This window comes from Schistocerca cancellata, chromosome 10 (assembly GCF_023864275.1).
Source record: "Schistocerca cancellata isolate TAMUIC-IGC-003103 chromosome 10, iqSchCanc2.1, whole genome shotgun sequence".
NCBI lineage: Eukaryota > Metazoa > Arthropoda > Insecta > Orthoptera > Acrididae > Schistocerca > Schistocerca cancellata.
Window position 1 is genome coordinate 117,861,945 of NC_064635.1, and position 13,674 is coordinate 117,875,618.

The window sequence follows — 13,674 nt, forward strand, 5'->3', positions numbered from 1 at the left end:
CATACTTCACTCTATTTTTCGACATAGTTGCCGAGTTTGTTCAAACACATATCACACCTCTCAACCAATTTTAAAATACCCTGTTCATAAAAACTTGCCACCTGCTCCGATAACCAAGAGTTCACTGCCGTTTTCACGTCGCCGTCATCACTGTAACGATTGCTACTGAGATGTTGTTTGAGGTGGAGGAACAGATGGTAATCTCTCGGCACAAGATCAGGAGTGTAGGGTGGGTGGTCTGAAACTTCCGAGCCAAAACTGTCTAGTAAATCGCGGGTCTGACCTGCAGTGTGAGGTCTTGCATTGTCATGGAGAAGGGCAATTCCCTTTGTCAGCATGCCGCGTCCCTTGTGTTGAATCGCTCTGCTTAGCTTTCTCGGGGTTTGGCAGAATGCTTCTGCATTGATAGTGGTTCCTCGTTGCATGAAGTCGACCAACAATACACCATGCCTATCTCAAAACACCGACGCCATGATTTTACGCGGGGACAGAGTCTATTTGGCCTGCTCCTTTACAGAGTGTGTGTGTCTCCATTCCATCCTATGTTGCCTCGATTCGGTTCAAAATGGCTCTGAGCACTATGGAACTTAACTGCTGTGGTCATCAGTCCCCCAGAACTTAGAACTACTTAAACCTAACTAACCTAAGGACATCACACACATCCATGCCCGAGGCAGGATTCGAAGCTGCGACCGTAGCGGTCGCGCGGTTCCAGACTGTAGCGCCTAGAACCGCTCGACCACTCTGGCCGGCCTTCGATTCGGGCGTGATAAGCGAAACTCCTGTTTCGTTTCCAGCTCAAGAACTTCATCGCACACTCAAATCTTTGGTTTTTGTGGTCCTCTGTTAGGAGTTTCAGGACCCAACGGGAGCACAGTTTGTGGTGTCACCGCCAGACACCACACTTGCTAGGTGGTGGCCTTTAAGTCGGCCGCGGTCCGTTAGTATACGTTGGACCCTATCACTATCAGTGATTGCAGACCGAGCGCCGCCACACGGCAGGTCTAGATAGTCTTCCTAGCACTCGCCCCAGTTGTACAGCCGACTTTGCTAGCGATGGTTCACTGACAAATTACGCTCTCATTTGCCGAGACGATAGTTAGCATAGCCTTCAGCTACGTCATTTGCTACGACCTAGCAAGGCGCCATTACCAGTTACTATTGATGCTGTAAAACATGTACCGTCAAGAGCGATATTCACCAATTATGGATTAAAGTTAAGTATTCCAACAGATACGTACTATTTTTGCTAGTCTCAATTCCTTGTCCTGTTCCAGACCTCACGCCAGCCTGCGTGAGCTTAAACGCATGCCTTTCGGCTTCCTGACAGTGGATTGGCTGTCTTGTCAATCCACAACACAGTTTAAGTGTTAAGAAACAATGTTGTAAAGAACTGATCTCGACACGTCAGGAAATTCGTTTGAGAGACCTGTTATTGTGAACAGCCTGTTCTCACGAATCCTCGCTTCAACTGAAGCCACCAAATCGTCTGTAATCAAAGAAGGGCGACCGGAGCGGTCCTCATCATGGACGTTGTCACGGCCATCATTAAATTCTCGTAACCACTTACGCACTTTGCTTTCACTCATAACAGTATTTCCGTACACTTCGCTAATCTGTCGACGATTTTCTGCAGCAGACAGGTTCCTTGCTGACAAAAACCGTATCATTGAGCGAACCTCACACGCGGCGGGCGAGTTGATAGCCTTGAACATTTTGAAAGCACAGAACAGAATCGTACAGGTTAGCTACAGAGCTGGAACTGAGCACAGTTGTTAGCGAGGCTTGCCGCACAAGCTCGCCGCATGCGCGCAAACTACTAGTGTCTACAACAAAACGGACCTTATTTAAAAAACACGCCTCGTATCCAAATAAAGATGTTGGTAGTATCGCGTACAAAAGGTATAAAATGGTAGTGCTTTGGCGAAGCTGTCATTTGTACCCAATGAGAAGGAGTCCGAGGTGATTATGGTCGCACGACGGGAATTAACGGACTTTGAAAACGAAATGTCAGTTGGAGCTAGACGCATGGGACACACATCCTCAGTGTCAAGAGCGTGCCAACTTCCAGGCATCACTTCTCACCATGTACAATGCAGTGGGCGACGGCTTTCACTTACCGACCGAGAGCATTGCCTTTTGTGTAGGGTTGTCTGTGCTGACAGAGAAGCAACACTGCGTGAAATGACTGCAGAAACCAATGTGGAACGTACGACGAACGTATCCATTAGGACAGTGCGGCGAAATTTGGCGTTATCGGCCTATGGCTGCAGATGACGACGCGAGAGCCTTCGCTAGCAGCACGACATCGCCTGCAGCGCCTCTCCAGGGCTCGTGACCATATCGGTTGGACCATAGGCTGCTGGAAAACGGTGACCTGGTCAGATGATTTCAGTTGTTAAAAGCTGATGTACGGTTCGAGTGAAACACAGACCCCATGAAGCCATGGACCAAAGTTTTCAACAAGGCAGAGTGCAAACTGGTGGTGGTCCCATAATGGTGTAGGCTGTGTTTACATGAAATCGACTGCGTCTTCTGGTCAAACTGAACCGACTATTGGCTTGATATGGTTATGTTCGGCTACTTGGAGACAACTTTCAGCCATTATGGATTTAATGTTCCCATGACAACACGCATTGTCGTTGGGCCACAATTTCTTGAAGAACGTTCTGGACAATTCGAGTGAATGATTTGGCCGCCCAGATCGCTAGACATTAATTCCATTGAACATCTATGGGATATATCGAGAGATTAATTTGTACACAAAATCCTGCACCAGCTGCAATTTCGCAATTATGGACGACTATAGAGATAGAATGGCTCAGTATTTCTGAAGGGGCCTGCCAATGGCTTATTGGGTCTATGCCTCGTTGAGATGCTGCGCTTAGTCCGACACGATATTAGGAGGTTTGTATACTGTCTATTAAACGGGGACCTAGAAATGATGGAGAGGCTTCGTCCCATGGTAGCCCTCAGAGGTACACAGCCCCACAACAGGGCACACCAGTCCACCCACCCCACCGCCACCCCACACCGAACCCAGGGTTACTGTGCGATTCGGCCCCCAGCGGGCCTCCCCCCTCCCCGGGAACGTCTCATACCAGACGAGTGTAACACCAAATTTTTGCGTGGTGGAGTACAGGGTGTCCCAAGAAGAATGACCCGATTTTAATTTGTAATAATATTGAGACAAATGTCACTAGGCAACTGAAACAGCACTATTTGTAATCGGCATGGTCTATTCAGAAAAAATCTGCTTGATGTCACTACGAGCGCTGACCTGGAATGTGCAGCCTGTCTCGCGCAATATGGCGTCTGCACAACAGAAGGCGTATTGTGTTATTGAATTTAGTCATACTCAACCAGAGATCACAGTTCACTGGGCGTTTCATATTCGGTTTCGAGCTAAACCACCATCACCAAAGAACATTCGACGGTGGTATAAGCAGTTTGAAGAAAGAGGGTGCCTCTGTAAAGGAAAAGTCCTGGCCGGCCACGTGTTCCTGAACAAACAGCGGAACAAATCCGTTGAGCATTTGAGTGGAGCCCCCGCAAGTCTACGCATCGTGCTAGCTGAGAACTTGTGCTACCGTGCTTGACAGTGTGGCGTGTGTTATGGCGCCGTTTAGCCCTCAAACCATGCCGATTACAACTGGTACAAGATCTTCTAGATACTGACAAAGTGAAGCGAGTGGACTTTAGCAATGCTATTCTACAGGACAGGGAAGGTGACACTTTTATGTCACGGTAGATATTCAGCAATGAGGCAACTTTCCATATTAGCGGTAAGGTTCACTGTCATAATGTACATAGATGGGGGCTTGAAAATCCTCATGAAACAATTGAAAACGAACCTGATTCACCAAATGTGAATGTTTTTTGTGTTGTTTCGCAAAGCAAGGTTTATGGACAGTATTTTGAGGAAGAAACCGTAACAGGACAATCATATCTTGCAATGCTACAGAACTGGTTATTCCCACAACTTGTCTCTGACAATTTCATCAAGATGGAGCACCACCGCACTGGCACAAAAACATACATAGTTTCCTCAATGCCAACGTGCCTCAATGTTGGATAGGGCGTGCAGTACCACGAGACCAGGCTTTACACTCTTGGCCTCCTAGGTTCCCTGTGACTTCTTCCTGTAGGGATATGTTAAACAATGTGTTTACATTCCTCCCTTACCTCGTGACATTGATGAACTAAAAACCAGAATATCAGCTGCTGTAGCTTCAGTGACAGAAGATACCTTACGCTCAGTTTGGGATGAATTCGGCTATTGGGTAGATGTCGTCCGTGCAGCCAATGGAGGACATATTGAACATTTATGATGGATTTTTATAAACTTCTGTCTTTTCTGAGTAATTTAGTATGCAATTTGTTGGTGTTAAGCCCTTCTTCCTAATAAATAATTCAATTTAAAATCGGGTTATTCTTTTTGGGACACCTTGTAATTATGGGCTACACGTACATGGAGACAGTGTTTATGCAGCAATCGCCGACAAAGTGCAACTAAGGCGGAATAAGGGGAATCAGAATGAGATTTTCACTCTGCAGCGGAGTGTGCGCTGATACGAAACTTCCTGGCAGATTAAAACTGTGTGCCCGACCGAGACTCGAACTCGGGACCTTTGCCTTTCACGGGCAAGTGCTCTACCAACTGAGCTACCGAAGCACGACTCACGCACGGTCTCACAGCTTTACTTCTGCCAGTATCTCGTCTCCTACCTTCCAAACTTTACAGAAGCTTTCCTGCGAACCTTGCAGAACTAGCGCTCCTGAAAGAAAGGATACAGCGGAGACATGGCTTAGCCACAGCCTGGGGGATGTTTCCAGAATGAGATTTTCACTCTGCAGCGGAGTGTGCGCTGATATGAAACTTCCTGGCAGATTAAAACTGTGCGCCCGACCGAGACTCGAACTCGAGACCTTTGCCTTTCATGGGCAAGTGCTCTACCAACTGAGCTACCGAAGCACGACTCACGCTCGGTCTCACAGGGGAACCAGCCTGCATTCGCCGAGTTAGATAGAAAACTGCCTTAAAAACCATACACAGGCTGGCCAGAACACCGGACCTCGACAGTAACCCACCAGATAGATTCATGCCAAGGAGTGGAACACCTTCTCACTCGGGAAGCAGCGCATTAGACCGCGTGGCTAGCTGGGTGGGCATATTAGGAGGTACCCCATGACCTTCATCACCTCTGTGTATTCTGGCTGGTGTTTGTAATAAATGTGCATGTTGTATTTCCTTGACGACCCTGCTTTCGGACCTGGAGTGTGGTTATGATGTGACATTGGAGGAGACGCTGAGTACTTTGAAACATCTTCACCACTGTGGCTTCAATTAGGCAAAGTAAGAAAATGTTGCAAGAATGGACGGAACCAGAATACAAGTAGTTCATCATTCCCACTGCCTGCATATTCAGGAGACTAATGGATTCCACGCCAAAAGTAATTCAGCTTCACATCAGACATCCATCACTGTTATCCGGGGATGGTGTTCATGACCCAGCGAAATGGCTGAAAGAATTCGCAAATACAACAATCAGGTGACATGATGTGCTTGGCATACGTATACTTTTAGATGGCACAGCCGAGCAATGGTTCGAGAACAACGAAGAGAATCTGAACAGTTGGGATGAATTCCAGTCAGTGATGACACACAATAGGAAGTCCGGTTAGCAGAAGAACAATGCTGAAGAAGTGGCCCAACGTCATGGTGAAATGATACAGTCATACATATACCAGAGTAAAAAAGGGTCCTATCGGAGCACAAAAAAGGTGAATATGCTCCTCTTTAAAAAACGCTCTGACTGAAGGGTGCGGTAACAGCTGCCTCATTCTACCTTCCTCAGCACCTTTAAAATGTATCCAAAAATTTTGACATGCAAAAATATTCGTGCTTTTTTATTCTGAGTGAGAAAGAGGCAGTGGCAATAGGAAAGAGATGGAAAAGTGATAAATAATGGAAGGTAGTGAAGAATGACTGTGGTGTAGCGCTAGGTAAAGAGTGGACAGTGTCAGTGGAAGAGGTATAAAGAGACGGGGGTAGTGGGAGTGGGTGAGCGTCAGGGATAATGAGAGACAGACTTATTTGCTGTGCATGGCCGTCTTGGAATTCGTGTCTGGGGTTTCTTACCAAATAGTCATATTCTTAACAATTTTGACGAAATGTACGCGCAAAATTTATGCAAATGCATAGTTTATTCATTGTGAGTGTACCCTTCAGTTTAAATCAGGGAATATCACACATATATCCGTCATCATCAATCATCAATCAATTTATTTAATATTTTTTCTATGTTATTTTACTTATACTAATTGAGCCTCTGTATCCTGGAAAAGAATCAATATATCAAGAAAATGTTCATGGTAGTTCCCCTTGGAATTCGCGGCTCGCCGCCCGTCGTGGCCGAGCGGTTCTAGGCGCTTCAGTCTGGAACCGCGCAACCGCTACGGTCGCAGGTTCGAATCCTGCCTCAGGCATGGATGTGTGTGATGTCCATAGGTTAGTTAGGTTTAAGTAGCTCTAAGTTCTAGGGCACTGATGACCACAGATGTTAAGTCCCATAGTGCTCAGAGCCATTTGAACCATTTTGAATCCGCAGCTCGGATCTGGCCCACTACTGACGGCGAAAAAATGATGAACGACGCTTTTGGGGGGTTTCCTCAGTAACCGCCAACGAATTTACACAATTGCATAATTCATTCATTCACTCACTGATGTACCTGTCAGTTTAATTAAAACACGGGCTTATCATCAGTATACCCGCCATCAATCAATCTTTCTAATTTTTACTTGAATATTTTATCTTTACGAGTAGGGTAACTTTGAATCTCTGTATCTGGGAAAAAAAGGATACAGATATCAAGAAAATTTTCATAGTTGTTCGAGAATGAGATCTTAGGAATATATCATAAAAATTCCAGCCGTTGTCTGTACATTATCGTTTTGGAATCCTTGGCTGGCTTTTGGTCCGCTGGTGACGGGAAAATATACTAAAAAACCCTTTTTGGGGGTTTTCCGAGGAACCAAACCACCCATGAACAATGGTGCCTCCACAAGTCCTATTAAGCCTACCGTTGTCCACATCAAATGCAAAGGGGACCATCCGATTTACTCTATTTGTCTAAGCGAGAGGTAGTGTGTAATATTCATACTTTGACCCAGTACTGTAGTGCAGTGACACTAAGACGATTCTTCTGTAAAGGATACAAATTGTCCTAGTCCAAAGGCTATAAAAAAAACACTTGACCATATCTATTTTATAGCCAATAGATGACCGAAAAATCCCTTTTTAAGAGCGGCGTTTTGGAACGCATTAGTAAGCATGCTGTTACACTCATACCGACAACGTTTTGTCCCTTTTCACCGTCGAGAATCTAAATATCATAGAAGCCGACAGAGCCTCACATTTGATGAAAGGAGTCACAGAATATATTTACCAAGCTTTTCTGGGAAAGGATGACACAAAAACAGGAGAACTCACCAAATAGTGCCACCTTATCGAGGAACTTTTAAAGGAAAGAGCCGGACGACAGACTCCTGTGTGTGGATCCCACGTCATATGTGGAAGACCACGATGACCTCGACACTCTCGGAGGGCACTTTTTAAGAGAAGAGATATCACACTTTATGGCAGCCAAAATTGCGGGACCGAATACACAAGATATAGAGGCTGTGAGCCTCGACCTCCATATGTCAGGAGGTAATAGCCAATGTTGAAGAATTGTATCGATCGTTGGCTCCAATTTCCACCACTCGTCAGACGCGCCACGAAGAATGATATCGGCCAATTCGGACTTACGCCCCAGTCATCAAACAACCCAGCATCCGATCAACGCAGGTAGAGGTCGTTCGCCGGCCGCGGTGGTCTAGCGGTTCTAGGCGCTCAGTCCGGAACCGCGCGACCGCTACGGTCGCAGGTTCGAATCCTGCCTCGGGCATTGATGTGTGTGATGTCCTTAGGTTAGTTAGGTTTAAGTAGTTCTAAGTTCTAGGGGACTGATGACCACAGATGTGTCCCATAGTGCTCAGAGCCATTTGAACCAGAGGTCGTTCAAAATATTGTGACGTACACACACACGAAGTTTTCAGATTGATTATATTATGGTAAGACAGAGATTCTGTAAACAGATTTTAAATTCTAAGACATTTCCAGAACCAGATGTGGACTCTGATCACAGTTTATTGTTATGAACTATAGATCAAAACTAAAGAACTTGCAAAAAAAAGTAAGAAATTAAGGTGATGGGACCTGTATAAGACAAAAAACCAGGGCTCGTTGAGAGTTTCAGAGGGAGCAGTAACTAACGATTAAGTAGAACATGGGAAAGGACTACAGTAGAAGACGAATTGGTAGCGTTGAGAGATGAAGTAGTGAAAGCAGGGTAGGATCAAACAGGTAAAAGACAAGGCCTAGTATAAATCCTAGGGTAACACAGCAGATATTGAATTTAATTGACAAAAGGAAAAAATATAAAAATACAGCAAATGAAGAAATGAAGCAGGTGAAAGGAATTACAAATGTCTAAAAATGAGACTGAGAGAAAGTGCCAAATGGCTAAGCAGGAATGCCTAGAGGACAAATACAAGAATTAAGAAGCATATTTCACCAGAGAAAAGTTATATAGCGCCTACAGGAAAATTAAAGAAGCGTTTGGGGAAAAGACAAGCAGCTGTATGAATATCAAGAGATCAGATGGTAAACCAGTCCTAAGCAAAGAAGAGAAAGCTGAAAGGTTGAGTGATTATACAGAGGATCTTTACATGAGAGATGAACTTGAAAGCAATGTTATAGAAAGGGAAGTGGACATAGATCAAGATGAGATGAGAGATGTGATACTGCGAGAAGATAGAGCACTGAAACACCTCAGTCTATATAAGACTTCGGGAACAGACAACATTCTGTCAGAACTACTGATAGCCTTGGGAGAGCTAGCTATGACAGAACTCTTCCAATTCGAGTGCAAGATGTACGAGAAAGGCGAAATGCCCTCAGACTTAAAGAAAAACGTAAAAATTTAAATTCCAGAGACAACAGATGTGAATATTACCGAACTAACAGTTCAATAAGTCATTGTTGGAAAATACTAACACGAATTATCTACAGAGAATGGAGAAACTGGTAGAAGACGACCTCTGGTGAGATCAGTCTGGGTTCCAGAAAATCTAGAAACCTATAACTTATCTTAGAAGATGGGTTAAGTAAAGGCAGACCTTTATATATAGCATGTGTAGACTTAGTTTTGGACAATGTTGATTAGAATACTCTCTTTGAAATTCTGAAGGAAACAGGAGTAAGATACAGGGAGCAAAGGACTATTTACAACTTGTACACAAACCGGATGCCAGTTATAAGAGTCGAGGGACATGAAAGGGAAGCATTGGTTGAGAAGGGAGTGAGACAGATCTGTAACCTAACCCCAAAGTTATTCCATCTGTAAAATGAGCAAGCAGTAAAGGAAACCAAAGAAAAATCTGGTGTAGGAGTAGGGAGAAAAAATACAAACTTTAAGATTTGCCGATGACATTGCAATTCTGTCACAGACACCAAAGGACTTGGAAGAGCAGTTGAATGAAATGGAGAACGTCTTGATATGAGGATACTGGACATCACCAAAAGCAGAACAAAAATATTGGAATGTGGTCGAATTAAATCAGATGATGGTGAGGGAATTAGACACGAGACACTTAAAGTGGTAACGGCCGACGGCCTTGCTGAAGTGGTAACACTGGTTTCCATCAGATCATCAAAGTTAAATGCTGTCGAGCTTAGATGGGTGACTGTCTAGGTCTGCCGAGCGCTGTTGGCAAGCGGGGTGCACTCAGCCCCTGTGAGGCCAATTGGGGAGCTACTTAAGTGAGAAGTAGCGGCTCTGGTCACGAAAACCGCTGGGAGAGCAGTGTGTGAACCACATACCCATCCATGTCCACATCCAGTGACGTCTGTTGACTGAAGATGACACGGCGATCGGTCGATACCGCTGGGCCTTCTGAGGCCTGTTCGCAGGGAGTTTAGTTTAGTTGAATTATTAGATTATGGCTGAAATAGAGAGGATATAAAATGTAGATTGACAATTGCAAGAAAAGCTTTCTGTAGAAGAGAAATTTATTAACATCGAATATACTTTTAAGTGATAGGAAGTCTTTCCTTAAAGTATTTGTGTGAAGTGTAACCATGTGTGGAAGTGAAACATGGATGATAAAGAGTTTAGACATGAAGATAATAGATGCATTTGAAAGGTGGTGTTACAGAAGAATGCTGAGGATTGGGTGGGTAGATCACATAACTAATGTGGGAGTGATGAACGGAACTGGGCAGAAAAGAAATCCGTGGCAGTAAGATAGGAACAAAAGAGAAGAAACTTATGTACCTGTAGCCAAGCCAAACTTATGTAATAGGGACCATAATGGCGAAATGTCACCTTTAAATCACGTTATTTTCTTTAACAGAACTAGTGAATTTAATGTTAGACATTGTTTATTTGTGTCATGGGAACATTATGCATTAGTTTCCTGAGAACATGTTCATCAAAATTACCTAAATGTATAATTTCTTTTCCTTTCCTGGAGCAGAGAACTCTTGGGAAGTACCTGTAGCAACATTTCCCTCTTCATTCTTCATTCTCTTTATTCTGTGATGGGAAATGCCAGTGGCTGTTGATATCTTCAGTAGTACATGGTCCATCACATGGAGGACTGTGATTATGTATTCTTGACACGAGTGTGGTGTGCAGTTACGGAATATGAATAAGCCGAGCCCTTGGGAATTGTATGTCGGCACTGTTTTGGTCATTCATTTCATTCAGGTGCTACGTACTGTGATGCTTGTGTCGCCATTGCACGATTTTCCATTCTTATGGTGTACCGTTATTTGCTCATGTAGCAGTTTGTATCTATTTCATGTGCTACATGCGCTGTAGAGATTTACTACTTCTGTGTACACAATTTATTACAGAGGCATTTGCCTGATTTAAACTACTCATTGGTATCCAGATTCTGTATGTGGTACTATAGATATGTCATTAGAACATGTACATTGTATGCTTGCTTATGTCTTAGTTTGTAATACGCTTGTGCAGAGCGCGTGTATGAGTGAAACTCTGTAGCGCTTGTTTCTAAAATCAGCATGTTTCAACTATGCTATGAGATATTGTATTCTATCTGGCATCTACAACTACATCTACATCTACATCCATACTCCGCAAGCCACCTGACGGTGTGTGGCTGAGGGTACCTTGAGTACCTCTATCGGTTCTCCCTTCTACTCCAGTCTCGTACTGTTTGTGGAAAGAAGGATTGTCTGTATGCTTCTGTGTGGGCTCTAATCTCTCTGATTGTATCCTCATGGTCTCTTCGCGAGATATACGTAGGAAGGAGCAATATACTGCTTGACTCTTCGGTGAAGGTATGTTCTCGAAACTTTAACCAAAGCCTGTACTGGGCTACTGTGCGTCTCTCCTGCAGAGTCTTCCACTGGAGTTTATCAATCACCTCTGTAATGCTTTCGTGCTTACTAAATGATCCTGTAACGAAGCAGCTATTTAGTACCAAATATCAATCAAGCTCTCCATGCTACTCCATCTTGTGCAAGGTTCTTCATCTACCAGTACCTTCTTCAGCCTACATCCTTCTGAATCTGCTTAGTGTATTCATCTCTTTGTCTCCCTCTACGATTTTTACCCTCCACGCTGCCCCCCAATACTAAATTGGTGATCCCTCGATGTCTCAGTACATGTCCTACCAACCGATCCCTTTTTCTAGTCAAGCTGTGCCACAAGCTCCTCTTCTCCCCAATTCTATTCAATACCTCCTCATTAGATATGTGGTCTACCCATCTAATCTTCAGCATTCTTCTGTAGCACCACATTTCGAAAGCTTCTATTCTCTTCTTGTCTAAACTATTTATCGTCCACGTTTCACTTCCATACATGGCTACACTCCATACAAATATTTTCAGAAACGACTTCCTGACATTTAAATCTATACTCGATGTTAACAAATTTCTCTTCTTCAGAAACGCTTTCCTTGCCATTGCCAGTCTACATTTTATATCCTCTCTACTTCGTCCATCATCAGTTATTTTGCTCCCCAAATAGCAAAACTCCTTTACTACTTTAAGTGTCTCATTTCCTAATCTAATTCCCTCAGCATCACCCGACTTAATTCGACTACATTCCATAACCCTCGTTTTGCTTTTGTTGGTGTTCATCTTATACTCCCCTTTCAAGACACTGTCCAATCCATTCAATTGCTCTTCCAAGTCCTTTGCTGTCTCTGACATAATTACAATGTCATTGGCGAACCTCAAAGTTTTTATATCTTCTCCATGGATTTTAATACCTACTCCGAACTTTTCTTTTGTTTCCTTTATTCCTTGCTCAATATACAGATTGAATAACATTGATTGAATAACATTGTCTCACTCCCTTCCCAACCACAGCTTCCCCTTCATACCCCTCGACTCTTATAACTGCCATCTGTTTTCTGTAAAAATTGTAAATAGCCTTTCGCTCCCTGTATTTTACTGCTGCCACCTTCAGAATTTGAAAGAGAGTATTCCATCAACATTGTCAAAAGCTTTCTCTAAGTCTACAAATGCTAGAAACGTAGGTTTGCCTTTCCTTAATCTTTCTTCTAAGATAAGTCGCAGGGTCAGTATTGCCTCACGTGTTCCAACATTTCTACAGAATCCAAACGGATATTCCCCGAGGTCGGCTTCTATCAGTTTTTCCATTCGTCTCTAACAAATTCGCGTTAGTATTTTGCAGCTGTGACTTATTAAACTGATTGTTCGGTAATTTTCACATCTGTCAACATCAACTTTCTTTGGGATTGGAATTATTATATTCTTCTTGAAGTCCGAGGGTATTTCGTCTGTCTCATACATCTTGCTCACCAGATGGTAGAGTTTGGTCAGGACTGGCTCTCCCAAGGCTGTCAGTAGTTCTAATGGAATGTTGTCTACTCCGGGGGCCTTGTTTCGACTTAGGTCTTTCAGTGCTCTGTCAAACTCTTCACGCAATATCATATCTCCCATTCCATCTTCATCTACATCCTCTTCCATTTCCATAATATTGTCCTCAAGTACATCGCGCTTGTATAGACCTTCTATATACTCCTTCCACTTTTCTGCTTTCCCTTCTTTGCTCAGAACTGGGTTTCCATCAAAGCTCTTGATATTCATCCAAGTGGTTCTCCTTTCTCCAAAGGTCTCTTTAATTTTCCTGTAGGCAGTATCTATCTTACCCCTAGTGAGATGTGCCTCTACATCGTTACATTTGTAATACTTAAAAAAGGTGTAAATCGTTATGACTATATGGATTCTGAAGAAAATCCCCAAAAAGCTGAAATACCTTAAAGAGAACGTTTTATTCGAGTTTTAATAAAGTTGATATTTCTGTTGAAGATTATAATCGAGCAACAAAACTTTGGACAAAATTAAATACAAAACATTTACATGAACATACAAAATTATATAATAAATACTGAAAATTTTAGAGATACATGAATTAAACCTTATTAACCCGATCCATCTTTGTGTTTTACAGCACCAGGATTATCTTGGGATTCTATGTTAACAATAATAAAACTTGGTTAGACTAATTAAACAATATTGTTATGCTTTTATTTCTTGAGAAAGGAATTCGAAACAGAATTTCTCAAAG

General features: G+C 43.2%; 1 non-coding gene across 1 annotated transcript; it reads right to left on the reverse strand.

Annotated features, from left to right (window-relative positions):
• Positions 1–4,601: 4,601 nt before the first annotated feature.
• On the reverse strand, positions 4,602–4,676 carry Trnas-uga (transfer RNA serine (anticodon UGA)). Its single transcript has one exon. It is a non-coding gene; the product is annotated as a tRNA-Ser (tRNA).
• Between the last annotated feature and the right edge of the window lie 8,998 nt (positions 4,677–13,674).